The 14,252-nt window shown below is 38.2% G+C and overlaps 1 non-coding gene across 1 annotated transcript; it reads right to left on the reverse strand.

Moving 5' to 3' along the window:
• Window positions 1-1,376: 1,376 nt before the first annotated feature.
• Window positions 1,377-1,484, reverse strand: LOC112752773 (small nucleolar RNA R71). The gene has a single exon (XR_003177190.1). It is a non-coding gene; the product is annotated as a small nucleolar RNA R71 (small nucleolar RNA).
• Between the last annotated feature and the right edge of the window lie 12,768 nt (window positions 1,485-14,252).

Raw genomic sequence — 14,252 nt, forward strand, 5'->3', positions numbered from 1 at the left:
GAAATTAAAAACAAATTACAATTTAAATGAAATTCCTCATCTAATTGATCCTTGTGCCTTTGAGTGATGTTAATTGGGCTTTGCTTGCTTTGGATTTGAGGAAGAGTGGATCTGGTTGGCCTTGGTTTAATTGGTTTGGAGCATGGGTCAAGCTTAGCTCAAGTTGGTTTGGTGTGGGACACCTCCCAGGGCAATGCTCAGCTCTCACCAAGAGCGCAGCATTGGTGCTTGTTTCCTTGGCATTGCTTTGGTGCGCACAACAATGCTCCCTGGCTGTATCAATGTAGCGCTCAGCTCTCCCCAAGAGCGCAGCATTGATGCTTCAAGAGTGAGGTTCCAAGATCAAGCCTTGGTGGAGGCATTTCAGCTCAAATTTTGGAGAATAACTAAAGGGTAGCGCTCCTCAAGCTCCCTGGTTCAAATCCTAGTGAAGCCATATTGGCTTAGTTTCCTTGCTTTTTCTTTGGGAGAGAGCACGACAATGCTCTCCAGGAGAGCGTTGTGCTCTCCTTGAGAGCGCTACTTTGCTTTGGAGTGAGGCTCCAGCTTCGAACCTTGGTGGAAGCATTGGCTGATTTTTTTGCTTGTTTTTGGCCCTTAAAGATGCATTTCACTTGTACCCCAATTTCATGCCAAATATGAATTATCATATATCGTTGGAAAGCTCTGAATGTTAGCTTTCCAACGCAACTAGAAGCACATCAATCGGACATTCGTATCTCAAGTTATAGCCCTTTGAAGGAGGCATGGTCATGTTGTGAGCGCCCAAGTTTTAACTTAGCGAAAATTTTGCTTCCAAGCTCTATTTTACATCACGATAATGCTCTGCTCTTGGCAAGAGCAGAGCTTTGCGTGCTGATTGACAATCTCTTTTAATTTGGTCATGGGCCATGCTTTTAAAAGCGTGGCCTAAGGCTCCAAAGTGTGCTCCAACTTCAAAGTGTGCCCCAAAATTCTTCTTTTCTTCTTTTTAGCTTATTTTGTGCTCTTTTGCTTCTTTTTCTTCTTATTTTTCACAAAATTTATAAAATCAAAAGATCAAGGAAATATACCACTTAAGCACAAAAGAATGCAATATTTGAGCACTAATTATCAATTTCTTGTATGAAAAAGCATAGAAAAACATGACATGATGACATGTCATCAGACTTCTATTGGAAGATCCTCATCAGTTCTTAGCTGAATTCTTGTAAATCTGTGACACTGTTAAGACCAATGGGGTTAATCCTGAGGTCTACAGACTTATGCTTTTCCCCTTTGCTGTAAGAGACAGAGCTAGGACATGGTTGGACTCACAACCTAAAGAAAGCCTGAACTCTTGGGAAAAGTTGGTCAATGCTTTCTTGGCCAAATTCTTTCCACCTCAAAAGTTGAGCAAGCTTAGAGTGGAAGTCCAAACCTTCAGACAGAAGGAAGGTGAATTCCTCTATGAAGCTTGGGAAAGATACAAGCAATTGATCAGAAGGTGTCCTTCTAACATGCTTTCAGAATGGAGTATCCTATGTATATTCTATGATGGTCTGTCTGAATTATCCAAGATGTCATTGAACCACTCTACTGGTGGATCTCTTCATCTAAAGAAGACACCTGCAGAAGCCCAGGAACTCATTGAAATGGTTGTAAATAACCAATTCATGTACACTTCTGAAAGAAATCTTGTGAATAGTGGGACAACTCAGAAGAAAGGAGTTCTTGAGATTGATACTCTGAATGAAATATTGGCTCAGAATAAAATATTGACTTAGAAATTCAATATGATTTCTCAGAGTCTGACTGGAATGCAAGCTGCATCCGGCAGTACTGATGAGCGGATAATTTATACGCTTTTTGGCATTGTTTTTAGGTAGTTTTCAGTATGTTTTAGTTACTTTTTATTATATTTTTATTAGTTTTTAAATAAAAATCACATTTCTGGACTTTACTATGAGTTTGTGTATTTTTCTTTGATTTCAGGTATTTTCTAGCTGAAATTGAGGGACCTGAGCAAAAATCTGATTCAGAGGCTGAAAAAGGACTGCAGATGCTGTTGGATTCTGACCTCCCTGCACTCGAAATGGATTTTCTGGAGCTACAGAAACCCAATTGGCACGCTCTCAATTACGTTGGAAGTAGACATCCTGGGCTTTCCAGTAATATATAATAGTCCATACTTTGCCCGAGTTTTGATAACGTAAACCGGCATTTGAACGCCAACTTTCTACCCTATTCTGGCGTTAAACGCCAGAACTGGCATAAAAGCTGGAGTTAAACACCCAAACTGGCACCAAAACTGGCATTTAACTCCAAGAAGAGTCTCTACACGTGAAGGCTTCAATGCTCAGCCCAAGCACACACCAAGTGGGCCCCAGAAGTTGATTTCTGCATTATCTGCACTTAGTTACTTATTTTCTGTAACCCTAGCTACTAGTTTTGTATAAAAACTACTGTTAGTGACTTATTTTATATCTTTGGACGTTTAGTCCTTAGAGCTTATGCCATATTGTACACGTTTGGAGGCTGGCCTCACAGCCATGCCTATACCTTTTACTTATGTATTTTCAATAGTGGAGTTTCTACACCCCGTAGATTAAGGTGAGGAGCTCTGCTATTCCTCATGAATTAATGCAAAGTACTATTGTTTTTCTATTCAACTCAAGCTTATTCTTATTCTAAAATATTCATTCGCACACAAGAACATGATGAATGTGATGATCAAGTGACACTCATCACCATTCTCACTTATGAATGCGTGTCTGACAAACACTTCCGTTCTACATGAAAACAAGCTTGAATGCATATCTCTTAGCCTCCTGGTTCACGATCAGAGTCTTCGTGGTATAGGCTAGAATTATTGGTGGTCATTCCTGAGATCCGGAAAGTCTAAACCTTGTCTGTGGTATTCCGAGTAGGATCTGGGAAGGGATGACTGTGACGAGCTTCAAACTCGTGAGTGTTGGGCATAGTGACAGATGCAAAAGGATAAATGGATCCTATTCCAACATGAGTGAGAAACGACAGATGATTAGCCGTGCGGTGACGGCGCATTTAGACCATTTTCACTGAGAGGACGGACGGTAGCCATTGACAACGGTGATCTCCCAACATACAGCTTGCCATGGAAAGGAGTACGACTGATTGAATAAAGACAGTAGGAAAGCAGAGGTTCAGAAGGAACAAAGCATCTTCATACGCTTATCTGAAATCCCACCAATGAATTACATAAGTATTTCTATCTTATTTTATATTTTATTTATATTTTAATTCTCAAAACCTCATAACCATTTAAATCTGCCTGACTAAGATTTACAAGATGACCATGGCTTGCTTCAAGCCGACAATCTCCGTGGGATCGACCCTTACTCACGTAAGGTTTATTACTTGGACGACCCAATGCACCTGCTAGTTAGTTGTGCAGAGTTGTGAAAAAGAGTTGAGATTACGATCGTGCGTACCAAGCTGTTGGCGCAGTTGAGATCACAATTTCGTGCACCAAGTTTTTGGTGCCGTTGCCGGGAATTGTTTGAGTTTGGACAACTGACGGTCCATCTTGTTGCTCAGATTAGGTAATTTTATTCTAATTTTAAGCTTTTTGTTTTTATTCTTTTTATTTTCGAAAAAAAAAATTCAAAAAAAAATACATAAATTATTCTATGACTTCAGAGTTTTTAAGAATGAATTCTAGAGTTTCAGATGATGCTTTTATCATCACAGGAGCTAGTTGATTCCCATCAATTTGGCTGTTGTGTGTAATGTCCTGCTGAAGCTTAGCTAGCCATGTCTAATCTTTTTAGACTGAAACTTTAGACTAACATTGCATGATTCCTGGAATTCGTATTAAAAATTTTGAATTTCTTTATTTTCTTTTTCCAAATAATTTTCGAAAAATACAAAAAATTTTTAATAAAATCATAAAAACCAAAAGTTTCATGTTTCTTATTTGAGTCTTGTGTCAAATTTTAAGTTTGGTGTCAATTGCATATTTTAATTTTTCTTTAAATTTTTGAAAATTCATGCATGTATCCTTCATAATCTTCAAGTTGTTCTTGATGATTTTCTTTGTTTGATCTTTGCATTTTCATGTTTTGTGTCTTTTCTTGTTTTTCATATGCATTTTCAATTTGTTAGTGTCTAAACATTGAAAATTTCTGAGTTTGGTGTCTTGCATGTGTGTCTTTTCTTAAAAATTTTTCAAAAATAAGTTCTTGGTGTTAATCTTGACATTCAAAGTGTTCTTGGTGTTCATTTTGACATTCAAGGTGTTCTTGCATGCATTGTGTGTTTTTATCTTAATTTTTTATGTCTTGAGTCATTTAGTTGTTTTTCTCTTTTATCATTAAAAATTCAAAAATAAAAAAAAATATATTTCCCTTATTCTTCTCATAAATTTCGAAATTTTGGATTGACTTAGTCAAAAAGTTTTAAAATTTAGTTGTTTCTTGTTAATCAAGTCAAAATTTCAATTTAAAAATCCTATCTTTTCAAAACCTTTTTCAAAAATCAAATCTTTTTCAATTTTCCTCTTTCATATTTTCGAAAATTTAAAAAATTTGATTTTCAAATTTTTTTTATTTTGATTTCATATTTTTGAATTCATTACTAACATTTAATATTATTGATTCAAAAATCTCAAGTTATTACTTGCCTATTAAGAAAAGTTCAATCTTTAAATTTTAAAATCATATCTTTTAGTTTCTTGTTAGTCAAGTAATCAACTTTAATTTTCAAAATCAAATCTTTTTAAATTTCTCTTTCAAATCTTTTTTAAAATAAATTTCAATCATATCTTTTTCAAAATCAATTTCAAAATCTTTTCTAACTTCTTATCTTTTCAAAATTGATTTTCAAATATTTTTCAATTAACTACTTGACTTTTTGTTTGATTTTAAAAGTTTTTCTATTTCAATCGTATCTTTTTCAAAACCACCTAACTACTTTTTCCTCTCCAATTTTCGAAGATCACTAACCACTTTTTCAAAATCCTTTTTAATTAACTAATTGTTTTAAATTTTAATTTAATTTTATTCCTTTTTATAATTTTCGAATACTAACCAATAATTAAAATAAAAACAAAAATATTTTCCTTTTATTTTAATTTAAAATTCGAATTCTCTCTCTCTCTCTCATCTCTCTATTTATTTATTTATTTACTAACTCCTTTTTTCTTCTTATAATTCGAACCCCCTATCCCTTTCTGTGTTCGAATTCTTCATCTTCTCTCTCCTTCTTCTATTCTTCTCTTCTTCTACTCACATAAAGGAATCTCTATACTGTGACATAGATAATTTCTCTTCTTTTCTGTTCTCTTCTTTTTCATATGAGCAGGAACAGGGGTAAAGACATTCTTATTGAAGCTGATCCTGAACCTGAAAGGACTCTTAAGAGGAAACTAAGAGAAGCTAAAGCACAACCCTCTGGAGAGGACCTGATAGAAATTTTCGAAAAAGAAGGAGAGATGGCCAAACCTAACAAAAATGGTGGAGATGCAAGGAAGATGCTTGGTGACTTTATTGCAGCATCTTCTGACTTCTGTGGAAGGAGCATCTCAATTCCTACAATTGGAGTAAACAACTTTGAGCTTAAGACTCAATTAGTTTCTCTAATGCAGCAGAATCGCAAGTATCATGGACTTCTATTGGAAGATCCTCATCAGTTTTTAGCTGAGTTCTTGCAAATATGTGACACTGTTAAGACTCATGGGGTTGACCCTGAGATCTACAAACTTATGCTTTTCCCTTTTGCTGTAAGAGACAGAGCTAGGACATGGTTAGACTCACAACCTAAGGACAGCCTGAACTCTTGGGAAAAACTGGTCAATGCCTTCTTGGCAAAGTTCTTTCCACCTCAAAAATTGAGTAAACTTAGAGTGGAAGTCCAAACCTTCAGACAGAAGGAAGGCGAATCCCTCTATGAAGCTTTGGAAAGATACAAGCAATTGATCAGAAGGTGTCCTTCTGGTATGCTTTCAGAATGGAGCATCATATGCATATTCTATGATGGTCTGTCTGAACTGTCCAAGCTGTCATTGGACAACTCTGTTGGTGGATCTCTTCATCTAAAGAAGATGCCTGAAGAAGCTCAGGAACTCATTGAAATGGTTGCAAATAACCAATTCATGTACACTTCTGAAAGAAATCCTGTGAATAATGGGACGACTCAGAAGAAAGGAGTTCTTGAAATTGATACTCTGAATGCTATATTGGCTCAGAACAAAATATTGACTCAGCAAGTCAAGATGATTTCTCAGAGTATGAATGGATAGCAAGCTGCATCCAACAGTACTAAAGAAGCATCTTCTGAAGAAGAAGCTTATGATCTTGAGAACCCTGCAATGGCAGAGGTAAATTACATTGGAGAATCCTATGGAAACACCTATAATTTTTCATGGAGAAATCATCCAAATTTCTCATGGAAGGACCAACAGAAGCCTCAACAAGGCTTCAATAATAATGGTGGAAGAAATAGGTTTAGCAATAGCAAGCCTTTTCTAACATCTTCTCAGCAACAGATAGAGAATTCTGAACAGAGTCATTCTAGCCTGGCAACCATAGTCTCTGATCTATCCAAGACCACACTAAGTTTCATGAATGAAACAAGGTCCTCCATTAGAAATTTGAAGGCACAAGTGGGTCAACTGAGTAAGAAGATTACTGAAACTCCTCCCAGTACTCTCCCAAGCAATACAGAAGAAAATCCCAAGAGAGAGTGCAAGGCCATAACCATGACTAACATGGCTGAACCTGGAGAGAATGAGGAGGACATGAGTCCCAGTGATAAAAACCTCACGGGACGTCCCCTGGACAGAATAGAGTTTCTCTTTGAGGAACCAAAGGAATCTGAGGCTCATACAGAGACCATAGAGATTCCATTGAACTTCCTTCTACCATTCATGAGCTCTTATGAATATTCTTCCTCTGAGGAGGATGAAGACATCACTGAAGAGCAAGTTGCTAAATATTTAGGAGCAATCACGAAGCTGAATGCCAAGTTATTTGGTACTGAGACTTGGGAGGATGAACCCCCCTTGATCACCAATGAACTGAATGCATTGATGAGGCAGACATTACCTCAGAAGAAATTGGATCCCGGAAAATTCTTCATACCTTGTACCATAGGCACCATGACCTTTAAGAAGGCTCTATGTGACCTGGGGTCAGGGATAAACCTTATGCCCCTCTCTGTAATGGAGAAACTGGGAATCTTTGAGGTACAAGCTACAAGAATCTCACTAGAGATGGCAGACAAATCAATGAAACAGGCTTATGGACTAGTAGAGGACGTGCTAGTGAAGGTTGAAGGCCTTTACATCCCTGCTGATTTCATAATCCTAGACACTGGGAAGGATGAGGATGAATCCATCATCCTTGGCAGACCCTTCCTAGCCACAGCAAAAGCTGTGATTGATGTTGACAGAGGAGAGTTGGTCCTTCAGTTGAATGAGGACTACCTTGTATTCAAGACTCAAGGTTCTCCTTCTGTAACCATGGAGAGGAAGCATGAAAAGCTTCTCTCAATACAGAGTCAAACAAAGCGCCGACATTCAAACTCTAAGTTTGGTGTTGGGAAGCCACAACCAAACTCTATGTTTAGTGTTGGGAGGCCACAACTAAACTCTAATTTTGGTGTTGAGAGGCCTGATGCCAGGGCATCTTGGCTAGTTTTACTAGCCATTTTTTGTATGCTTTAGGTTGGTTTCATGCATTTTCATAGGAAATAAGAAAGTATTTGGTTGAAAATGCATTCATACCATGATTCAAGCAAACATTGTGAATTTTGAATGATTTCATGAGAATTTTGCATGAATTGAATGATAAAATGGATGACGAATAATCTCATGAGTAAGAGCAAGACTTTGATGCACTTTGTTTGATTGATTTTAGGTAACAAGAAGCAGAGAAGAGCCACGTTAGAGGCTACTTTAGTGCCACTAACATGGCCATTAACGTGGAAGGAAGGAAAGTTTGCAACCTTAGTGGTAAAGTTAACACCACTAACGTCTTCGAAGGTCATCTCAGCCCACGTTAGCTGCCCCATTAGCGCCACTAACGTGGGCACTAACGTGGAAGAAGAGGAGAAGCCTCAACGTTAGTGAGAAAGTTAATGGTATTAACGTGGAAGAAAGGAGGCAGCTGTGAAAGTTAGTGGAAAAAGTGAACGCCACTAACGTTTGCGAAGCCAAGAACACCCACATTAGTGGCCACGTTAGTGCCACTAACATGGGCATTAACGTGGAACAAAGGAGGCAGCTGTGAAAGTTAGTGGAAAAAGTGAACGCCACTAACGTTTGCGAAGCAAAGAAGGCCACGTTAGTGCCACTAACGTGGGCAAAATCTCACCCGGCAGCCTGACAATGCCTTCTTCAAACAAAAATAACTTGAGCCACAAAACTCCAAATGAGGTGATTCCAGTGGCATTGGAAAGTAGGAATCCAGAGCTTTCCAAGCCTATATGGCACTACATGGTGAACACTAAATTTGAGGGAGAAAACCTGCCCCGAAAGTGCAAAGATGAACATGGTATCAACCTGTAGTAAGGCCAGCTGACCTCTTCACCTTCCAAGACGTGTAACTCGAGCTATAGAGCTCTAAATGATGTACTTCCAAAAGCGTTGGAAAGTAGACATCCAAGGCTTTCCAATAATATATAATAGTATGGGGTGAACATTAAGTTTGAGCTCCAAAACCTGGCAATATTAATCCCGTGAATGCGGACGTTATTGGCACTCACTTTTTCCAATAACGCCGGTGACTATGCCAGCGACCTTGTCCACTTCAAAGGAGCATAACTTGAGTTACAGAGGTCCAATTGAGATGATTTCAGTTGTGTTAGAAAGCTGACATTCAGAACTTTCCAATGATATATAATATTTTATAATGGGCATGAAATTGAAGTACAAACAAGAGGCATCTTTTAAGCCCTAAAAATACCAACTGGGTAGCAATTGTGATGTTAGCCACACTAACTTCAGCACTAACGCAACACTTGTAGAATTAGTGTGGCTAACGGTAGCACTAACATTAGCATCTGGACCTCAATTTGATTCACTTCTCTTTCATGGACCACCAAACCTCAAGCAAGCAAGCCCACAAGTGTCAACCTATCAAGGCCACAAGAAGCATCTAGAATAGGAATTCTCATTTAATTGTAATTTGCTTTTAATTTCATTTCATTTTGTAATTTAGGAGAGCCTATATAAAGGCCTTAGTTTTTACTTTGAAATCATTCTGGAATTCAGGATTGGAGGGGGGATTCTGTATTGAGGTCTTCGGACTCCCTCCCCTCACACACTTTTCTTTCTTTTTCTTTCCTTAGTAGTAGTTCATTTTATAGTTTGTAATTTTCCATTTATGAATGTTAAAGTCTCAATTTCAGTTTTAATCTTCATCTTTATTTCTCTGTACTTCTTTTCTTCTCTGTTGAATAGAGCAATGAACAACTAACTTTTTTCATTGGGTTAGAGAGCTCTATTGTGATTCAATAGATCAATTGTAGTTCTTATTCTTCTTCTTCTTTCTTTTCTCTTGGTTTTACTAGAAATCTTTCGTTCTTCATCCAATTGGTTAGCTATCTTGGAAGAGAAGCTCTCCATTATTGGATCTCTTCTGAGCCTTGGAAGAGGAATGAGGAGATCATGCTAGAATTGCTTTCTCATGTTGGACCAAATTGGGGTTTGGATGAATATAGTGACTTATAATCCTACCAACACTTTGATTTGGAAATACATGTGGTATAATCAGTGACCATACTTCATCTCTTTCCATGAGCAATTAAATCAAGGAATTGGGAAATTGTTCAAGCTTAGAGAGATTGGATTGCCAAGGAATTGGGATCCAATCACTTAAGATTGCCAAGGAGATCAATGAATGCATTGATTGAGGAAGAGATGAGAATGAACTTGATCCGGAGGATTGCAATATCTCTTGATCCCAATGTTCATTTTATTTTTAGTTCTTACATTTACTTTTCTTGCCATTTTATTTTTCTGCACTTTATAGTTTTTCCTTTACATTGATGCAATTTACATTTCCTGGTTACTTATCACTCCAATCTGATTCATCTAACTAGGATAATCAATTAACCATTGATTGCTTAATCCGTTAATCCCTGTGGATTCGACCTCACTCTATTGTGAGTTTTTACTTGACGATAATTCGGTATACTTGCCGAGGGAAATTTTGTTGAGAGATAAGTTTCCATGCATCAAGGCCCCAACCATACTCTGATTATCTTTGACGCTCCATGAGAGCTCACTCTCAAGCTATTGACATTAAAGAAGCACTTATTGGGAGGCAACCCAATGTTATTTAATTATATCTATTTATTTTTCATTGTTTTCTTTAGGTTGATGATCATGTGAAGTCACAAAAACAACTGAAAAATCAAAAACAGAATGAAAAATAGCATTAAAAATAGCTCACCTTGGAGGAAGAGCTTACTGGCATTTAAACGCCAGTAAGAGTAGCAGAATGGACGTTAAACGCCCAGTCTGGCACCATTCTGGGCATTTAACACCAAAAATAGGCACCAGACTGGCGTTTAATGCCAGAACAGGCACCAGTCTAGCGTTTAACGCCAGAACAGAGCACCAAGTTGGCGTTCAATGCCAAGAAAGGGAGAAAAGCTGGCGTTAAACGCCAAAAACAAGCAGTAATCTGGCGTTTAACGCCAAAATTGCACTCTAAGGGCATTTTTGTACGCCTAAATGGAGCAGGGATGTTAAAGTCCTTGACCCCTCAGGATCTGTAGACCCCACAAGATCCCCACCTATCCCACCTCTTCTTCTCTCCTCTTCATACCTTTCCACAACACTCTTCCCCAAATACCCTTCACCTATCAAATCTTACCCTCTTCCCCAAATACCCTTCACCAATCACCTCATTCACTTTTCCCTAAAACAACACTCTACCTTCAAATTCAAAACTCTTTTCCCTTCCAAACCCAACCCCAAATACACGAACCTAACCCTACCCCACTCCTATATATACCCCTCATCACTCCTTCAATTTCACACATCACACATACCTTATACACCCTTGGCTGAATTCACCCTCTCCCTCCATCTCCTCCATTTTCTTCTTCTTCTCCTTCATTCTCTCTTTTTTGCTCGAGGACGAGCAAACACTCTAAGTTTAGTGTGGTAAAAGCATTGCTTTTTATTTTTCCATAACCATTTATGGCACCTAAGGCCGAAGAAATCTCTAGAAAGATGAAAGGGAAGGAAAAAGCTTCCACCTCTGAGTCATGGAAGATGGAGAGATTTATCTCAAAGGTCCATCAAGACCACTTCTATGAAGTTGTGGCCAAGAAGAAGGTGATCCCTGAGGTCCCTTTCAAGCTCAAAAGGAGTGAGTATCCGGAGATCCGACATGAGATTAGAAGAAGAGGATGGGAAGTTCTCTCCAATCCTATTCAACAAGTCGGGATCTTAATGGTTCAAGAGTTCTATGCAAACGCATGGATCACTAGGAACCATGATCAAAGTATGAACCCGAATCCAAAGAATTGGCTTACAATGGTTCGGGAGAAATACTTAGATTTCAGTCCAGAAAATGTAAGGTTGGCGTTCAACTTGCCAATGATGCAAGAAAACGCATGCTCCTACACTAGAAGGGTCAACTTTGATCAAAGGTTGGACCAAGTCCTCATGGACATATGTAAGGAAAGAGCTCAGTGGAAAAGAGACTCAAGAGGCAACCCGGTTCAATTGAGAGGACCGGACCTTAAACTTGTGGCTAGAGGATGGTTGGAGTTCATCCAACGCTCTATCATTCCTACTAGCAACCGATCTGAAGTAACTGTGGATCGGGCCATCATGATCCATAGTACCATGATAGGGGAGGAAGTGGAAGTTCATGAAATTATACCTCAAGAACTCTACAAGGTGGCTGACAAGTCCTCCACTTTGGCCAGGTTAGCCTTCCCTCATGTCATTTGTCACCTCTGCAATTCAGCAGGAATTGACATAGAGGAAGACACCTTCATTGATGAGGACAAGCCCATCACTAAGAAAAGGTTGGAGCAAACAAGAGAGCCCACTCATGGACCTCAACAAGAGCATGAGGAAACTTCTCATCATGAAATCCCTGAGATGCCTCAAGGGATGCATTTTCCTCCATAAAACTATTGGGAGCAAATCAACACCTCCCTAGGAGAATTGAGTTCCAACATGGGACAACTAAGGGTGGAGCACCAAGAGCATTCCATCCTCCTTCATGAAATTAGAGAAGACCAAAGAGACATGAGGGAGGAGCAACAAAGGCAAGAAAGAGACATAGAGGAGCTCAAGCACTCCATAAGATCTTCAAGAGGGAGAACTAGCCGCCATCAGTAAGGTGGACCCGTTCTTTAATTTCCTTGTTTTTATTCTTCTATTTTTCGTTCCCTATGCTTTATGTTTTGTCTATGTTTGTGTCTTTATTACATGATCATTAGTGTCTAGTGTCTATGTCTTAAAGCTATGAATGTCCTATGAATCTATCACTTTTCTTAAATGAAAAATGTTTTTAATTGCAAAAGAACAAGAAGTGCATGGTTTCGAATTCTATCTTGAATTTAGTTTAATTATTTTGATGTGGTGGCAATACCTTTTGTTTTCTAAATGAATGGTTTAAAAGTCAATATTTTTGAATTTGTTGTTTATGAATGTTAAAACTATTGGCTCTTGAAAGAATAATGAAAAAGGAGAAATGTTATTGATAATCTGAAAAATCATAAAATTGATTCTTGAAGCAAGAAAAAGCAGTGAATAGAAAAAGCTTGCGAAAAAAAAAAAGAAAAGAAAGAAATGAAAAAGCAAGCAGAAAAAGCCAGTAACCCTTTAAACCAAAAGGCAAGGGTGGAAAAAGGATCCAAGGCTTTGAGCATTAATGGATAGGAGGGTCCAAAGGAATAAAATCTTAGCCTAAGCGGCTAAATCAAGCTGTCCCTAACCATGTGCTTGTGGCGTGAAGGTGTCAAGTGAAAAGCTTGAGACTGAGCGGTTAAAGTTGTGGTCCAAAGGAAAAAAAAAAAAGAGTGTGCTTAAGAGCTCTGGATACCTCTAACTGGGGACTCTAGCAAAGCTGAGTCATAATCTGAAAAGGTTCACCCAGTTATGTGTCTGTGGCATTTATGTATCCGATGGTAATACTGGAAAACAAAATGATTAGGGTCACGGCCAAGACTCATAAAGTAGCTGTGTTCAAGAATCAACATACTAAACTAGGAGAATCAATAACACTATCTAAATTCTGAGTTCCTATAGATGCCAATCATTCTGAACTTCAAAGGATAAAGTGAGATGCCAAAACTGTTTAGAGGCAAAAAGGCTACAAGTCCCGCTCATCTAATTGAAACTAATTTTCAGTGATAAGTTTGGAAATCATTGTATATTCTCTTCTTTTTATCCTACTTTGTTTTTAGTTGCTTGGGGACAAGCAACAATTTAAGTTTGGTGTTGTGATGAGCGGATAATTTATAAACTTTTTGGTATTGTTTTTAGGTAGTTTTCAGTATGTTTTAGTTGCTTTTTATTATATTTTTATTAGTTTTTAAATAAAAATCAGATTTCTGGACTTTACTATGAGTTTGTGTGTTTTTCTGTGATTTCAGGTATTTTCTGGCTGAAATTGAGGGACCTAAGCAAAAATTTGATTCAGAGGCTGAAAAAGGACTGCAGATGCTGTTGGATTCTGACCTCCCTGCACTCGAAATGGATTTTCTGGAGCTACAAAAACTCAATTGGTGCGCACTCAATTGCGTTGGAAAGTAGACATCCTGGGCTTTCCCGCAATATATAATAGTTTATACTTTTCTCGAGTTTTGATAATGCAAACTGGCGATTGAACGCCAACTTTCTACACTATCAAGCTATTAACATTAAAGAAGCGCTTGTTGGGAGGCAACCCAATGTTATTTAACTATATTTATTTATATTTCATTGTCATTTTATGTTTTCTTTAGGTTGATGATCATGTGAAGTCATAAAAACAATTGCAGAATTAAAGCAAAATGAAAAACAGCATAAAAAATAGCACACCCTGAAGGACAGGCTTACTGGCGTTTAAACGCCAATAAGGATAGCAGAATGGGCGTTTAACGCCCAGCCTGGTAGCATTCTGGGCGTTAAACGCCAGAATGGACAGCACTCTGGGCATTTAACGCCAAAAAAGGGTGTCTGGCGTCTGGCTGGCGTTAAACGCCAGAAAGGGACAGCAGACTGGCGTTTAACGCCAGGAAAGGTAGCAGAGCTAGCGTTAAACGCCAGGATTGGCACATAGAGGGCGTTTAAATGCCAG

Source organism: Arachis hypogaea, chromosome 15 (assembly GCF_003086295.3).
Source record: "Arachis hypogaea cultivar Tifrunner chromosome 15, arahy.Tifrunner.gnm2.J5K5, whole genome shotgun sequence".
Classification (NCBI taxonomy): domain Eukaryota; kingdom Viridiplantae; phylum Streptophyta; class Magnoliopsida; order Fabales; family Fabaceae; genus Arachis; species Arachis hypogaea.